Raw genomic sequence first — 17,786 nt, forward strand, 5'->3', positions numbered from 1 at the left:
TAGGTGAAACTAAGCTGCCACAGAAGATTCCATGGCATAAACATAATTGCCCACTAACTAATGCTTTTTAATTTCACCTTCATTTGGAAAACACAGTTGACCCCTATCTAATGGAGTCCAGGCCTTGCAGCAGATGCTTTAGAAACCCACAGTCTAACTGCACAGTAACTCTGTTAAGAAAGATCTAGAAGATTTCTCAGAAGAGGTTTGTCCTGGTCTGGGCTTTGGGTGGTCTCTATTTTTACAGGTGATAGCAAGGGCATAGCATGAGCAAGCCTGACTGCACAGACAGGTGCATAGTGTCCAATAACAACAATCAGCTCAGCTGCTGCATGCCTGCCACCATCTCTGTGTTCCTAACGCTGTACATACTACAAAAGTGCATGCTGCAGTTAACACCCTATAAGTAAGCAGGGCTGGGAAAGAACCCCTCCTTTGTTTAAGTCCAAACTTTGTGATAAGAACACAGTGATTTTGATATCAGTCCCTACCCACTTGGACCCCCATCCGCATTTGCACCAGTATCACAATGAGCCTTTCTGCCTCAAGCCCCGATCCTTGATTCTTCCCTCAAGGTGCCCTAGAGAATTTTTGCTTTGAAGAGAAACTATTTTTCATGGAAATTAACATCAGATCCAGGGGAAATGTCTTTATGTTTTCGTCACCTCTGCTGTCAACCCCACCAAAGAGCTGAAGCTCTTCAGTGGAAGAATTTCAATGGAAAGCTCAGAGATTCTGGAACCTGCTGACATTTTTTCAGGGGTGTGTGTGTGTGTGTGTGTGTGTGTGTGTGTGTGTGCAGGTACACATGCACATACGTGAGCATGCACAAGGAGGACAGAGGACAACCTCAGGTGACAGCCTCAGGAATGTTGTCTATCTCCTTTAAGATGGGATTTCACATTGGCCTGGAACTCAGCCAGGGGTGTGTGTGTGTGTGTGTGTGTGTGCAGGTACACATGCACATGCGTGAGCATGCACAAGGAGGACAGAGGACAACCTCAGGTGACAGCCTCAGAAATGTTGTCTATCTCCTTTAAGATGGGATTTCACATTGGCCTGGAACTCAGCAATTAGGTTAGACCGGCTAGCCAGCAAGCCCCAGCAATCCTCTGTCTTCACTTCTCCAGTGCTGAGATTACAGGGACACTGCTACACCCTGAGATTTTTACATGGGAGCTGGGGTCTGAACCTGGCACCCCAGGCTTTCAAAGGAAGTGCCTTTGGGTCATCCTGACCAAGCCACTTCAGAACCATTCTTAAGACAAGAGTTACTTAACACTGTGATATTGGCACAGTTGATCTGATAACTGACATGACGACTAAGTGATTTAGCTGGTGAGTAGCACATACAGTGTGGATACAATGCAAAAGAATAAACCACAAACCACAGGTACCACATGGAATAGGGAGAGATTTCATCATGCTACACAAAAGAGTGCACAGTAAAACAAAATGGAGGGGGTGGTATTGAAGTGATGACTCAGTTAAGAGTTCATTCTGCTCTTCCAGAAGACCCAAGTTTGGCTCCCAGCACCCACATCAGGTGGGTCACAATAGCCTGTAACTCCAGCTCCAGGAGATCTAACACCCTCCTCTGGCCTCCAAGGGTACCTGCATGTGTGAAGCATACATATAGACACACACAGAGACACACACATACACATAAAATTTAAAATCTCACAGTCAAAAAGTTATGAATTTTTCTGGAACCTCTTTATTGACTATTTTTAGGCTGCAGTTGACCTCTAGTAGCTAAATCTTTGAAAAGCAAAACTGCAGAGAGGGGGAGGCTACTGTATTTAGAAAGATGTTTATGTGAAAACTTGCTCCAGATAAGTTTCAAAACAAATGTGCTAGGGAACCTGAATTATACTGACAATCTTCTATTAAAGTGTGAGAATAAAAGCAAAATAAGATAGAACAAAACAAGCACTGAGCTATAATCTGGGAGCACCTGTGACATTCCAGGCCTTGGCTCAGAGCAGGGGCTGCAGTGGGGCTTGGGGTCAGAAGGAGGGGAGCCCAGAGTCAGAACAAAACACGGATCTGAGTTTGTGCCAGGATTGGAGGAAAAGGCAGAGCCTGTGTCTGTCACATGCACAGACCCCAGCAGGTCCCCAGCATTACAGGAGTCAGGATGGCGGGGTCAGGTTGGACTTGGTGCATTTCTGAGTTGACCACCCCAGGGGTGAGTTGAAGCTCAAGGTGGAGCCACTTCCTTTTGTATGGTTTCGGATACTAGAGTGTGTATCTGGCAAAAGTCAGTAACACAGATCCTCAGATTGCCAGATCTCAGGGGGAAGATGGGAGAATGGCCTCCCTCTTCCCTCTCAACTATCATCAAAATAACCCCTTTTTTAAAGATTTATTTATTTGGAAACTGAACTCAGGTCCTTTGCAAGTGCTCTTAACCACTGGGCCATCTCTCCAATCCCCAAAATAACCCTTAAAGGAAGTGATTATTGTTCCAGTCTGACAAATAAAGGCTCCGAGGCACAGGAAGTTTAGGTGATCCTCTGAGAAAGCACAGTCTGAAATCCAGCCTAGGTGCTGTGCACCAAGCCTGTAGACTGCTGGATCTACATAGATAAAGGATCATGTGCTTTCCCCGACACTAGAAAAGCTGTGAGCTGACTGTGGCAAATGGAGAAAAAATAAGAAGAGTCCTCTCTTGGCCACCTACAGCAGCAGATTAATAAAAACAAAAACGAATATTTTTCACTAAGACTAACACACAGGACAGGCCTGCATCGCTCCCTGGACGGTCACAGGTCAAGGTGAACAGCTGATCTGAAGAGCTCGGGCAGTGACGCTGGACTACAAAATGCCACCCTGAATCCTCTGGCCAGAGCTCCTAAGGAGATGTGGGCTGGTAGAAGCCTGTGCTTCGAGACTTCAAAGAGACAGGAGGGGGCACTGTCGGAGCAGACATCGGTATTTGGAGCTGTGCCTCCAATCCAGGGGGATATGGAGACCAGTGCTCACAGAGCGCCTGCTTCTGACGTCAACAGAAAGAAGCGATACACAAAGCCCCGGGAGGGAGGAGCGCATGGCCGGCCCCAGGATGAAGCGGGAGGCGCTAATTGAAAACACACCAGAAACACTACCTAGGGGCTCCCCAAACAGTGAAAAGAAGTGACCAGGTTCAGGAAACCAGCAGAGTGGAAGAGGCTGAGCTTTGTGGCTGTTCTCCCATAGCTGGAGGGTCAGGAAAACAGGTTCCATGCAGCTTCCCCTGATGCTCTGCTTCGAGCAGAACTGGCTGCTTTGCCTGCAGCACAGAATGTTTGGGTTCCAGCACAGCTAAGAAAGGACTCCCCAAGCAGTGAAAAGAAGTGACCAGGTTCAGGAAACCAGCAGAGGGGAAGAGGCTGAGCTTTGTGGCTGTTCTCCCATAGCTGGAGGGTCAGGAAAACAGGTTCCATGCAGCTTCCCCTGATGCTCTGCTTCGAGCAGAACTGGCTGCTTTGCCTGCAGCACAGAATGTTTGGGTTCCAGCACAGCTAAGAAAGGTACCCAGTGTTCCGTTGCTATGGCCTCAGCTCTGCACTCCACTAGGTTAGACTTCTGTGATGGTCCCTCGCTCTACCCTCTCCTTCCTACCTTGCTCCGCCCTCTTTCTAGCTGAGCCTCCCTACCTCTGGACTGGGCATTGGTTTTCCAAAGCATTGTGGGACAGCTGCCCATGTTCTCCCAGCTTTCCTTCTTTCTGGATGTGTGGTGGGATCATTCTTCCTGGTTGCTTTATGTCTGGCAAGAATCTATAATGGGGAGCTGTGGATGGCTCAGCAGGTAAAGTGCTTGCAGCACAAGCATGAGGACCTAAGTTCGGATCCTCAGCACCCATGTAAAAGGCTGCACACCTGTCATCCCAGGGCAGGAGAGGCAGAAACAAGCTGATCCTTGAGGCTTGCTGGCCAGCTAGTCTTGTTGACAAGGTAAGGCTGAGTTTAATGACGCCCTGTCTCAAAAAATAATAATACAGTGAAGAGTAATAGATGAAGACATCTGACATTGACTTCTGGCTTCCACAAGCACATGAACACATATATGCACACACGAAAGAATGTATAACCAAGTCTGGCCAATGATCTTTGAATGGAAATATGTGTGAGTTCTAAGCCACAGTATTTAATGCTGATAAAGGACTTTTCCTGTACCCTGGCAATTTGATGGCCCAGGAACTAGCTGTGCCACAACCCTGGGTCCAGGAGAGAACACAATTCACAATGGACCTGCAGCATGAGCAAGGACTTGTCACTTCTATTGTTGTAAACTACTGAGACGTGGAGCTATTTGTTACTGCTGCATAACCTAGACTCTCCTGGCTGATACAAACAAAACTGCTGTAGATCATGGGACTATCTGTAGAGCACTGTGGAAAGTGTGTCTCTTTCATTCCTTACATAAACTAGAATTATTACCAATAATACTTGACTACATGTTGGGAATAATACTGGGTTCCTTAATAAGTGTTTTCTCATTGATCGCCATCAGAGTCCTATGGATATGATATTAACATCTTGTTCACTGTTAGTAATTTCGTATGCTGGGCAGGGTGGCATGCGCCTTTAATCCCAGCCCTCAGGAGGCAGAGGCAGGAGGATCTCTGTGAGACTGATGCCACCCTGGTTCACATTGTGACTTCCAGGTAGGCTGCGATTAGGGAGACCCTGTCAAAAAACAATCAACAAAAAAAAAAAAAGAAAAATTTCATAGCTAGTATGTAGTGAAATTAAGAGTCAAATATAGAAGCTTCCGACTCCAAGACATTCTTTCTACTGTTATTATATACAAAGCAGAGCTAGGCATTTCAAGAAAAGAAGTTTAAGTATTTTGAAAAGATTTATTTGAAATGATTTCTTAATAAGAGAAACATGAATATCAACTGTTGGACTGAATTGAATGTGAAAGGTGCCCGCTCTCTGATGTGCCGCTGGCCTCCAGAACCCTCATTCATTCTCTGCTCTGATTAGGTGCTCTGCCAGATAAGCCACAGCAAGCACCAAAGGTTTAAGAAAAATTCAGAAATCATTTTGTCTGTCACTTAAAATTGTTCTGAACAGGCTGGGAAACAGGATGTATTATGGATTTTTGCATAACGGAATGAACAGCCCCTGATCTGCAGGCAAGGAGATGAGTCTGAAGAAAGAAGTCACAGAGCCGGCTTGGTTCTGCTGTCCTGCCTCCCCAGGATCCTTCTCTCCCTGCAGACCTGCTAGCCCTCAGTGCTGCATCAGATGCCCATCCTGCCCCACCAGGCTGGGCTCTTCTCTGTTTCCACTGCATGACAAGTGGCAGGAAACAGGGTACCATCCCTATACATGAGTTCCTTAAGGGCAAGAGCACTTCATTTCTGTGGTGGGGGAGGAGTGGATGAGTGGGTGGGTGGAAGAATGGGTAGATGGATAGTTGGGTGGATGGATGGGTAGGTTGGTGGGCAGATGGATGGATGGATGGATGGATGAGTAGGTGGATGGATGGAAGGATGGATGGATGGATGGATGGATGGATGGATGGATAGGTGGGTAGGTGGGTAAGTAGATGGATGGAGGGGTGGCTGGCTGGGTGGATGGATGAATAGGTGGATGGATGGATGGATGGATGGATGGATGGATGGATGGATGGATGGATGGATGGATGGATGGATGGATGGATGGATGGATGGATGGATGGGTAGATGGATGGATGGGTGGGTGGATGGATGGATGGGTGGATAGCTGGATGGGTGGATGAGTGGCTGGGTGGCTAGGTGGATGAATGTGTGTGGAGGCCAAAGAACAACCTCAGATACTGCTCCTCAAGAACATGTATCAGCAACACTGGCTGCTCTTGCAGAAGACCCAGGTTCGAATCCCAGTGCCCACATGGCAGTTAACAACTGTCCTTAACTCCAGTTTTGGGGATTCTGACATTCTCTTCTGACCTCTGCATGCATTGTGCAACATAGATGTACCTACCTATATGCAGGCAATTCACTTATACACATAAAAATAAAAATAACAAAGATGCTTTAAAAAAATTATGTAAGCTGGGCATGGTGGCACATGCCTTTAATCCCAGCACTCAGGAGTTAGAAGCAGGGGATCTCCGTGAGTTCAAGGCCAGCCTGGTCTACATAGTGAGTTCCAGGACAGCTGGGGCTAAAGGGAGACCCTGTCTCAAAAAGACCAAAAAACAAAAAACTATGTGTCTTATTTTTTGAGACAGGGTCTCCATTGACCTGGGTCTCATCCTGGTCTTCCTGTCTCTACCTCCCCAGCACTGATATAAGCATAAGCCCCTGGGGGAATCTGGGGATCGAACTCAGGTCATCATGCTTGCATGGCAAGCACTTTACCAGCTGAGCCATCTCCTCAACCTTTGTTTGTTAAAAAGTTAGTAGTTAGTTACTTACTTAGTTGAGATAAGGTCTCATTATATAACCCTGGCAAGCCTCATACTATGCAGATCAGGCTGGTCTCAAACTCACATTCACCTGCTCTGCCTCCCAAATGCTGGGATTAAACATGTGTGCCACCAAACTCACCTTATTTATTATTATTGTGCATATGTGTATATGATTTGTGTGGGTGCATGTGTGTGTGTGCCGCACCACAGGGAAGTCAGAGGACAGCTTTTTGAAGTTGGTGTTCTCTTTCCACCATGTGTTTCAGAGACTGAATTCAGGTCATCAGGCTTGTGTGGCAAACACTTAACCACAGAGTCATCTTGCCAGCCCTCCCAGCCTTTGTCTGTAATTAAACTTTTTATTTTGCAGTTGTACAAAATGACTCAGATCCTTTATTTGGTTTCTCTCTACTGGCAAAATCTTGCAAACTTTTTAAACATTGGTAACCATTTAGTTGCATCTATAGTTTGAATGTTGAGTGTCCTTCAAATGCCCATGTGTTAAAAGATTGGTCCCAGAGGTAGCACCATTAGGAAGTCATAGAACCTTTAAAAAGTCCTGCTTGGGGATAAAGAAATGGTTTGGCAATTAAAAGCACTGACTGCTCTTGTAGAAGAGCTGGGTTTGGTTCCCAGCATTCACATGGTGGCTAACAACCATCCATAACTCCAGTTACAGGGGATCCAATGCCATCTTCTGGTCTCCAAGGGCACTGCACTTACATACATGCACATAAAATTTTTAAAAATTAATTGAGAAAAAAATGTTTTATAGGGTTGGGCTTAGCAGAAAGTTCCTAGGTCTTTGGGGCATGCCATGGGAAGGGATTGTGGGAGCATTGCCCCCCTAGTTCCCTCCTTTTCTTTCTTTTTGCTCCCTGGATTACATGTAAGATGAGAAGCTTTACTCCTCCATATGTGCCACCATTGTTATGCACCTCACTACAGGCTAAAACAGGGCCTGCTGGTCATGGAGCTGGAGCCTCCAAAAACCATCAGCCAAAACTAAACCTTTGCTCTTTATAAATTGCTTGTCTCAGGCATTTCAGTATAATGACAGCTGATTTCACACAAATGCACACAGGCTGCTAATTCTATTTGCTCCAAACACTGCTTCACTTGCCTCATCAACACCACAGTCAGGGTATTATTGATAAGATACAGTCAACACATAGACTCTTCCCACCTCCACAAGGATCCTTCAGGTTGGACTTATTTATTTTAAATTTACATTTATTAATTGCGGGTGGTGTGTATGGGTGTGGACAAGTGCCACAACAAATGTGTGGATGTCAGAGGACAATTTGGAGGAGTGGATTCTCTCCTCCACTATGTGAGTTCTGGGGATTTAACTCAAGTCATCAAGCTTGGCAGCAAGTGCTTTTACCCACCAGCCATCTCCCTGCCCTGTGCTGCACTTTTCTAGCTGTGACCACCCCTTCCCACCTGTCCTAGTTTGTCTCTTCATTGATGTGACAAAATACTCTGAGCACTACCAACTTGAGGAGGAAAGGATTTATTTGACTTACATCTCCCAGGTCACAGTTCATCAAGAAGCCCAAGGTAGAAACTCAGGGCAGGAACCTGGAGGCAGGAGCTGGAGCACAGGTCATGGAGGAACACTGCTTACTGGCTTGCTCCTCTGGCCCCTGCTCAGCCTGCTCTCTTATCCAACACAGGCCCACCTGCCCAGGGGTGGCACCACCCACAGTGGGCTGGACCCTCCCACTTCACTCAACAATCAAGAAAATGCCCCACAGATATGGCCACAGGCCAGTCTGATGGAAGCAATTCCCCAGTTGAGGCTCCCTCAACCCAGGTGTGTCAAGTTGACACTAAAGCTGTCCCTCACAAGTGGGAAACTCTGAAACTTCCCATCCAGGTGAGATGAACAGATGATGTCACTTCCATCTGCCTCTGTTTTCTTTTTTCTTTTTTCAGTCTTTTTGAGATAGGGTCTCCCTGTAGCCCCAGCTGGCCTGGATTCCCTGTGGAGACCAGACTGACCTTGAACTCCCAGAGATCTGCCTGCCTCTGCCTCCCAAGTGCTGGGATTAAAGGTGTGTGCCACCATGCCCGGCGCCTCTATTTTCTTAATTGTAAAGTGGGGTTCGATGGCAGTAGTATCCATCTTATACGGTTGTCATAAAACTTAAAAGATTTTCAGTATATGGTCTGTATTTAGACCACAGTCTGACTTAGAGTCAGAACATAATTCATAATTGTATAATAATACTATGTATACACTGAACTGAATTGAAAAGTCTGGAATGAGAAAGTTCAAACTTGCAAAATGTTCAAATCAGGGGGCAGTGGCATAGTCTAAAAGAAATTATTCTTTGTTCTGGAGCCTTCTCACAGTTTCTTCCTAAATAACGAGCTTCCCTGAGGCATTGAAATAGAAATACTTGAACACAATGCAGCAGAACCCATTCGGTGATGCTGCGTCCGTTCAAATGCAGTCACAGCCTCTCTTTGTGACAACAGAGACTGGATTGACTCAAGCAACAGTTATTGTGTGCCAGGCACTGGTCTAGGTGCCAGGAAGGTATCAGAGATGAAGGCTAGAGATGAGACATCTTCCCCAACCTGGCCCTCGTGCAAGGTAAGAAGGTCTGCTACAGGAAGCAAGGACATCATGCCCTGGTGACCTTGGGGGAACAACAACATTGCCCTTTGCTTGAAGAGTTCAGAAGTAGAGCTGGTCCTCATTCCTGGCCTAGCCAGGCGCCAGGGGGATGAATCTGATGGGCCATCTGGTCCTCTCCCCAATCTGACTCTGCACACTCTTGTCCCTGTAGAATGTGGACATTACTTTAGGACACACTGCTCTGTAGTTGGGGAGGGGGTTTAATCTAGGACCTGGGCTCCCAGTGGTTCCTACTGAAAGTGATGACGTGTGGGGAGCCAGCTTTGCTCTCCTCCCTCCCCACAGGGCAGCCTATGCCTCATCCTAGTGATGAGTGGATGCAGTGCAGTCTGGCTGCAAAGCTACTGTTTCCTCCAAGGGATGCTAACCGGCCCATGACCTTGGCCTCATTAGCTCGGAGCTCTCCACCTGAGCTGCTTGGATCAGGGCCAGCCAGGAAAATTAGCTCAGGCCCACAAGCCCCTGGGAGAGGTGTCAGACAAAAATAGATCGGAGAGAACCAGAGAATCCTTGTGCAGGAGGGTCCATGGAGGCTGTAGGCTCTGGCATCATCCTAGCTCAGCAGATGCAGGCTGAAGCCAAGGAGGGAAGGTCATGTAACCACTGGTGCAGACCTGGGTGAGAATGGGGGTCTCTAGACTCCCAGAGTCACAGTCTTCCCTCTCCTGGGCCTTCCATCAGGCCACCACGGGGGAGGGATGAAAGCCACCAGTAGATAATAAGATCTCAGACAATGGAGTCATTAATTACAAACCATTTGCTGGTAGTGCTTTTATTTTAAAAACTTAAAAGCATATAAAGAAAAATTTTAAATGGCCTATAGCTCAGAAAACTGCTTCAGATTGTTAAGCAGACAAAGAGACAGCGTCAGACATCAGACAGCAACTGAAAGGGGACCTCCAAAGCCTGCCTTCCAATTCCAGCTCCACTCCTTACTCCGTGCCTCACCTGTAAGGGATGGGGATGAGCATGATACAATAGAGTCATGGGCCTTAAAGTTGTCATTGGCTAACCTTTGTCCATGTTTTCTTTGTTCCTTTTTATTATTAATTTTGTGGGATGGAGAGGTGTCTCAGCAGTTAAGAGCACTTGCTGCTCTTCTAGAAGACCCAGGTTTGGTTCCCAGCACCTACGTTGGGTGACTCTCAACGGCCTGAGGCTATAGTTCCAAAGGATCCGACTCTTTCTTATGGCCTCCATGGGCACTGGTACACTTATATACATGCAGGCAAAACACTCATACACATAAAAATAAACCTTTATTATTAATTTTATTATCATCATTCATATTCGAACCATGGCATTACCTAAGGAGGTTGAATGGAAGTGTATTCCTTGACTTGTCAATTCTAGTCCTGCTTACCCTAAAAAATACACAAGGAAATATGGGTAAATATGTTCATAATATAATCATCCATAAGAAAGATCAGAAACACTCCAGGGGACTGGGAGAGGCCTCGGCTGGCAAAGTGCTTGGTACACAAGCATGAGGACTTGAGTTGGATCCCCAGAACCCACATGAAATCTGGATGCAACATGTATCTGTAACTCCATCCCTGGGGAGGCAGAGACAGGAGAACCTCAGGGCCTTGCTGAGTCAATATAGCCAAGCAGTGACTTCCAGGTTCAGTGACCTCTGTCCATAGATGCCCATACTCCTGCATGTTTATACCATATGCACACGAGAGAGAGAGAGAGAGAGAGAGAGAGAGAGAGAGAGAGAACAATCTATCCATTAACAATTGAATGGGTTAAACAGATTGAAAGATATGTGTAGTTATAAAGTAGACTAGTACACAGCAAGGTAAAAAAATGATCAAAGCTAACAGGTTACATATATAAACTGAAAACCAGAATATTAATATGCCAAACATAATATTGTAGAAGAGTACATTCACCCTGGTTCCAGTACATAAAAATCAAAGTAGTCAAAACCAAGCACATATTATTTAGGGGACTTACACTGACAGCAATATAACAAAGGAAGGTAAGAATTAATTAACACAAAAATAGAAATGCCATTACAGGGCTGTAGAGATGGCACAGCTGTCAAAGGCTAAGGCTAACAACCAAAACATCACAGATGCCATTACAGTCATGGAGGGTAGAGCACCATGACAGAGAGGCGTGTGCCACGTTTAAGATACGTTTTCTTATACCATTGGTGTGTACACAAGAGTACGTTGTGTTATTCATTAAAATATTTTTATTTATTATGTATACAGCTTTCTTATTCAAATGTTTTGTGTGTGGTATGGTATATGTATATGTGTTCACATATGTGTGGGTGCATGTGTGTGGTTGCATGCATGTGGAGGCCAGAGGTTGATGCCAGGAGTCTGTTTCGATTGCGTTATTCAGTGAGGCAGGATCTCTTCTGAACCTAGAGCTTGCAGATTGGCTGATCTAGCTAACCAGCTTGCTCCAGGGATCCCTGGTCTCTACCTCCAGAGTGCTGGGGTTACAGGCAACCCATGATGCCTTCCCCAAATTTGTGTGGGCTCTGGGGATCCAAACTCTGGTCTTCATGCTTGCACAGCAACTGTTTTACCCGTTAAGCCATCTCCCCAGGCACCACAAGTCTGAATAATGTTTCTAATAATATGTTAGTAATCCTTATCAGTTAGAAACACTTAAGTATCATGTTTTTGCTGAACGAAAAGGCCACACCCAGCCCTCCCCTACATTCCAGAAGAGGACACTTCAGGCCTCACTCACTCCTTTGCTGACCTGGGGGAAATCATCTCAGGCACCTGTTCCCTTAACAGGACCAGCAATATGATGAACGTCATTTGTCTCTCCCAGAACCAGACACTCCAGCTGGGAGCTGAGGGTAAAGGGTGACGTAAGATGCCAATGGGCGGGACCTGGGTGGTTCCTCAATCATAAGCTATTCCCCTTGGCCAGGGAAGCACAATGCTGCAATGGCCAGGTTCAGTTCTAGAGCCTAGAGTGAAGAGTAAGTACAGTCAACTGAACCCAGTGGAATGAGAGTTGGAATAGGCAAGTCCCCATTAAAAAGAAGGATGGCTACATTAGCAGAAAAAGATATGGGTGCCAGGCTGAAAACAAGTGTGTGTATAAGAGGGTTTGGCAGTGCCGACCAAGTACAGAACCCTCAACTCAATGGGTTTAATCAGTGATGGAATTTGAAATATCACCAAGCCATTTGTGAGGAAGGGCAGGCTGAGGGCAGTTAACCCACCAGCCCGATGGCATCAGCAAGCGTCAGATTCTTTCTTTGCACTCTGCTGTCCTCACCAGCCAGCCCCAGCTTCTCCCCTCACAGTCACAGAATGGCTGCAGATGTTTTCATCCATGAGCCTCACAGACCAATGTCCAGGGGCAGCAAAGGGCTTGCCATCTTTTTTAACTAAGAAGTCACCCCAGCACACCCACCCCAGACTTGCGACTTGTTCACATATCTTAATTGCACGTCCTTTTGTAAAGCGATCCATGCAAAGAGTATTAGCGTGGTTTAGCCTACTCAGTTTTCATGGTCCAGGGCTGGGATTCATGCCTTAAGGCCCACCTTCTCCTCCCTTCTCTGTACCATACAGGGGCCTGACTTTTTGAGTCAAATCAAGGTTCTATTAGAGGAAGGGGTATTGGCACCTTAGTTCAAGATGAAGCTTGGTGTTTCTTTTCTTTAGTATGACTCACCCTAAATGTGCAACTGAGCAGGTGTCAAGGTGGACATAGTGGTCTTTCGCCCACAGATAACTGTGTATCGGTCATCTCTGGCTGTGTAACAAATCACCCCAAAACACAGTGGCTTAAAACAGCAATGAATTATGCTTTCTCATCATTTAATGAGTAGAAATTTGAACAGAGCCCCATTGACCACTCATATAGTTCCATTCAACCAGGGTAAGGCAGTGGGGGTTGGGGGCAGGGCTGCGGCTGGGGCTGGAAGGGAATCTGGGAGGCTGAGGGGCAAGACTAATAGAAAGGTTTGTTTTTTTATTTTATACACTTTCAAAATTTATAACATGTACTGCTATTTGTGTATTTATTATTTTATTTATTTTATGTGTATGAATGTTATGCCTACATATATGTAAGTGCACCCATGTTGCTGTAATGCCCACAGAGGACAGAAGAGGGTATTGGATCTCCTAGAACTGGAGTTATGGGTGGTTGTTATCTGCTGTGTGTATGCTAGGATTCAAACCCAGGTCTTCTGTAAGAACAGCCAGTGCTCTTAACCACTGAGCCATCTTTCCAGTCCCATAACATGTACTTTTGTGACTAATCAAAAATATATAATCTTGCTGAGCATGGTGGTATTCAAGAGGCAGAGGTAGGTGGATCTCTGTGAATTCAAGGCCAATCTGGTCTACGTAGCTACAAATAAAGTTCTGGGACCAACCAGTGCTACACAGTGAGACACTATCTCAAACACACACACGCAGACACACAAACACACACACACACTTTTTTAGAGGGACACCAGAGGTGACCTTTCTCTCAGTCATGTGAGATTATAGTAAGAAACAGGAAGAAGGGCCTTGAGTTAAGACTGCTCTTGCAGAGGACCCAGATTCAGTTCCCAACACTCACGTGGTGACTAACAACCACTAATCACTCCAGTTCTAGGGGACCCGATGCCCTCTTCTGGCCTCCATAGGCATTTCACAACTGTGGAGCACCTACATACATGCAGGCAAAACACTCATGCACATAAAAAATAAATAAATATTTTTTTTTAAAAGAAACAGAAAGAGGCCTTCACCAGGAACCAAATTGGCCAGCATCTTGATTAGACATAAAGAATTCCAAGAAATGCATGCCTTTTATTTAAGCCATTGGCTGTGGTGTTTTGGGTCTGGCATTTTGAGCTGGCTCAGATAGTGCTGTGCAAACTCAAGGACGAATGGAGAGGAGCTGGTATTTTCACGAGGATGACCAGACCACAGTTCAGGCGCATCTGTGTGGGTGGAATCGAAGGTCAGAGGACAATAAGATGGGCTGAGTACCACCTTTGTGGGTCATTGTGGCCTGAGGAAGTCTAGAAAACACACACACACACACACACACACACACACACACGAGTTTTAAGTGACCTCACCAGAGTCCGCCAGTAGCCAACTCAGAGACAAAACAGGATTCAAACTCAGGTTTTCCACTCCCACTCTGTTCCCAACATCATGAAAGGTTACCTAAATCCACTGATTTAACACAAATCAGCCCACTTGGGCACAGCCAACCCATAAAGAGGCAGCTGGAATCCAAGAAAAGACACAGTGACATTCTCTGGACCACTGGGATTTGAGCTGTTTACAAGGCAGCAAAATCTATAAGGTCAGAACCAGGCAAGACTTAGAAAGACTTCTCTGAGCCAGTGGGAGGGAGGATCAGGGTCCCTGAGTTCCAGTCAACTGTAGCTGTGACCTTGTGAGGTCACTCGGCCTCTCTGGCACTCTTGAGAAAATTAGGATGATAATGTATTCCCTATGTCCTGGGTCCACACTATCCTGAGTCTAATGGACTCTCCAACTCACAACAAGCCCTAGGGCTCTCCAGCCAGCTTGCTGAGGGGCGATGGCAGATGCAGGCTCTCTCTTTCCTGACTCTCCAACCTTTGTCCTTAAGCACAAGCCCAGTGAAGGAAGTGGCTCCAACATGGCGATCCCAGAAGTTTGGAGACAGCTGCAGAGCTGGGCTGGGGTGTCTGGCCCAACTCTGTCCTCCAGCCCCTCTGCCCCTCCCCTTCCTACTGGAGTATCTGCCATCTGTCAGGCCCTCCTCCTTTGGGTCGGTATCAGGAATGTGCTGGTAACTTGAGATTCTTCACCTTGATCCAGACTCCAAAACACACCCCTAAGCAGAAACATTCCAGCCACAGCAATTTCCCAGCCCAGCAGGAAGTTGCCTGCCTGGGCAGGGATGGAAGGTGTGGGCCCTGAAAAGGGGTAAAGACTCCCTGTAGCACTCTCCTCTCTCAGAGTCTGCCCCACCTCTTTACCATTCCAAACCCTTCCAGATCTTTCCTCTAGCTCCTAGCCACTGAAGGCAGTATGGGGAGGGGAACTTCTGTTCCCTTAACCCTTTGATTCCTCCTCATCCAGGGACTCTGCCCCCTTTGTGCATCGCCTTCCCGCCCTCCCTAGGCTCCAGGCCACCTAGTGAAGCTTGTTCTTTAGGCTGTAAGCAGAGAGATAATGGAGACCACAGACTAGTGCTAACAGCTGCCCCTCCTCCTGTGCTCCTCTCCCTGTGCCCCTCCCCACTGTGTTCCATCCCTCCTGTGCCCTGTGCCCCAGCCACCACTGTGTCCCGGTTCTCTCTGTATCTAATCTCCTACCCTGTCCCTTTCCCTACTGTACCCCTCCCCACTGTGGTCTTGCCCTCACTTGTCCCCCTTACTGTCCTCTCCCCTTCCACTCTCCCATCTTCCCCACTGTACCTTGTCTCCTCCCAGCCACCCTGTAGGTGTCTTGATAGGTCCCCCATCTCACATCAGGAAACCTGAGACAGGACAGACAAGTGGTTTGCTAAGGGACAAAGCCAGGAAGCTGTGGAGCCCTGGCTTGGGCCCTAAGCCCCATACTTTCTTGTATCCCCACATGAACCTGGGAAGCAGCGCATCTGGCCACATTAGAGGTATGAGAGGCCTATGGGCTTCCTATCAGGGGAGAGGCAAGAACTGGATGCTCATGAAATCAAGAAGGTCTAGCACAGTCAGAGGGACACAGGGCAGGGAAGCCAGGCAGCTGTGGTGCTGTGTGGCCTCCGAAGCCATACTTTTTCAAGGTCCTTACCCCACATCCAAGAGGGAAACAAAGTTGGAGGTGCCCTTCCGGCGTTACCTTCTGGCTCCAGTGGGCTGCAGGAGGCTATTGTCCCTACAGTCTCTCTGAAGATGTAAGACTCCTGCTCTGATTCTGAGTCAGCTTAGACCTTTGTCTTGTGCTCTGTGCCCAGCCTCTCCCGCTCACTGCTGGCCTCAGTCACATGGGAGAAGATGCAGAGCCTCAGAGCAACATGCGGGGATGTGGCTTACTCCTGTGACATGGTAAACAGTCTCCAGGCCCCTTTCCTGCTCCCTCATCTCCTTTCCTGACCAATGTCCCTTCCAAACCTGGTCCTGGCTGGGAGGGGCAGGCAGCTGCCTAAACAGGAGTGACTGGACTTGCACAGGTGGGACAGGAAGTCCCAGGGCAAAAAATACAATGGATCTCTGTACCGAAGACAAACAATGGGGGTATTAAGAGACATGTTTTGTCACCATAGTTAACAAACACTGCTTAAGCATTGATTGGCATTTGGTACCCCACTCGGCACCATGTGTCCAAACTATGTACACCTGGAGTCAGGTAGCAGTAGTGATCATGTGACTTCCCTGCCATGGCCTTGGCTTTGTGACCTTGAGCAAGTCATTTAACCTCTCAGTGCCTCACACCTCACATCTGTAATACGGAAAAAAATAATGATTCCCTCGTAGCCTTCCTCAAAGTATTGATCCTAGGACAAAGCAATAGAGAAAATAAACCTAGATATACCCTGTAAACTCTACCACTCTGTGTAGACCACACACTCCTACTCCATCTTCCAAAACGTTGCCAGTTGTCCCCTGTTGGCGCCAATCCTATTCTCTGGGGCTTTCCCCAAATGTCCCCTGAAATGTCTACTCAGCTTCTAATCTCTGCCATGGGTGAAGAGTGGGTGTGGGAATCAGTGTCCCATCGCTGTGGCAAATACTTGAGGAAGTAGCTTAAAGAAGGAAAGATTAAGGTTGCCTCAGGATTTCTGAGGATTTAGCCCTTGGTCTGCAGACTCCAGTATTTCTGGGCCTGTGGTGAGGCGGGGCATCACGGCGGAAGGGTGTGGTGAAGAAGAGATGCTCCCCTCACGATGACCAGGAGGAAGAACGGTGCTGTATTGACACAATATACTCCTTCTGAGACGTGCCCAGGGACTGATTCCTCCAGCCAGGCCCCACCCCCTAGTTCCCATCAACCACCAGTAACACCATCAGAGCTCTTGGGTTTAATTATACCGATCAGAGAAACAGTACAAAGGACCATCTGGGAAAGCCACTGAGGTCAGTGGGCCTCGATTTAGAGCTCACGATTTGGGAGGAGAGACAGAGCTGGAATGAGCGAGAAGTGGCGAATCCAGGCAGTAGGGGGCGCTCTGGCAGCAGGCAACGCTCTAGCGGGGTTAAGGCCATTTAGATGGGGGAGGAGGTGGGAGCGTCAGGGAACTCTGCAAAGTGAGGAGAGAGGAAAACTGAATTTTTTAAAGCTCAGTGAATGTTTATTGTTGACGTATAAGATACAGTCCTTGATTTTGAAGGTTTATCGTCTGAGCAGATACATGACTAGGAACGCCACAGTGCTGGACGAAGCAGGCTTGCTGTCACAAGAATGGAATCTTGCCAGGTAGTGCGTGTTGAATGTTAGACTGGCAGGACAGAAAATAAAACCGGAGAATTCCGGAAGGCAACCTTGTCGGACCCCGTGAAAGCCACTGACATTTGGATGAAGAGGTTGAGCAGAGCCGGCTAAAACTTCGGTACCTTATGCACTGAAGCCTTACTGAATTCATGTTTTCATTTTGATTGAAAGAGAATTCAGGTGTGGGTCCTCTAATGTTTATATATGTCTTTATTTCCCCTTTTACATGTTGTTTGGGGCTGGGCATGGAATTTTAATTCCAAACATTTTTCCAAGAGAACTTTGAAGAAACCGTTTCATGTCTTTTGGCAGTCAGTGTGACTGATGAAATTTCTGACCTT

This window comes from Nannospalax galili, unplaced genomic scaffold, assembly GCF_000622305.1.
Source record: "Nannospalax galili isolate Female #2095 unplaced genomic scaffold, S.galili_v1.0 scaffold39, whole genome shotgun sequence".
Taxonomy (NCBI): Eukaryota; Metazoa; Chordata; class Mammalia; order Rodentia; family Spalacidae; genus Nannospalax; species Nannospalax galili.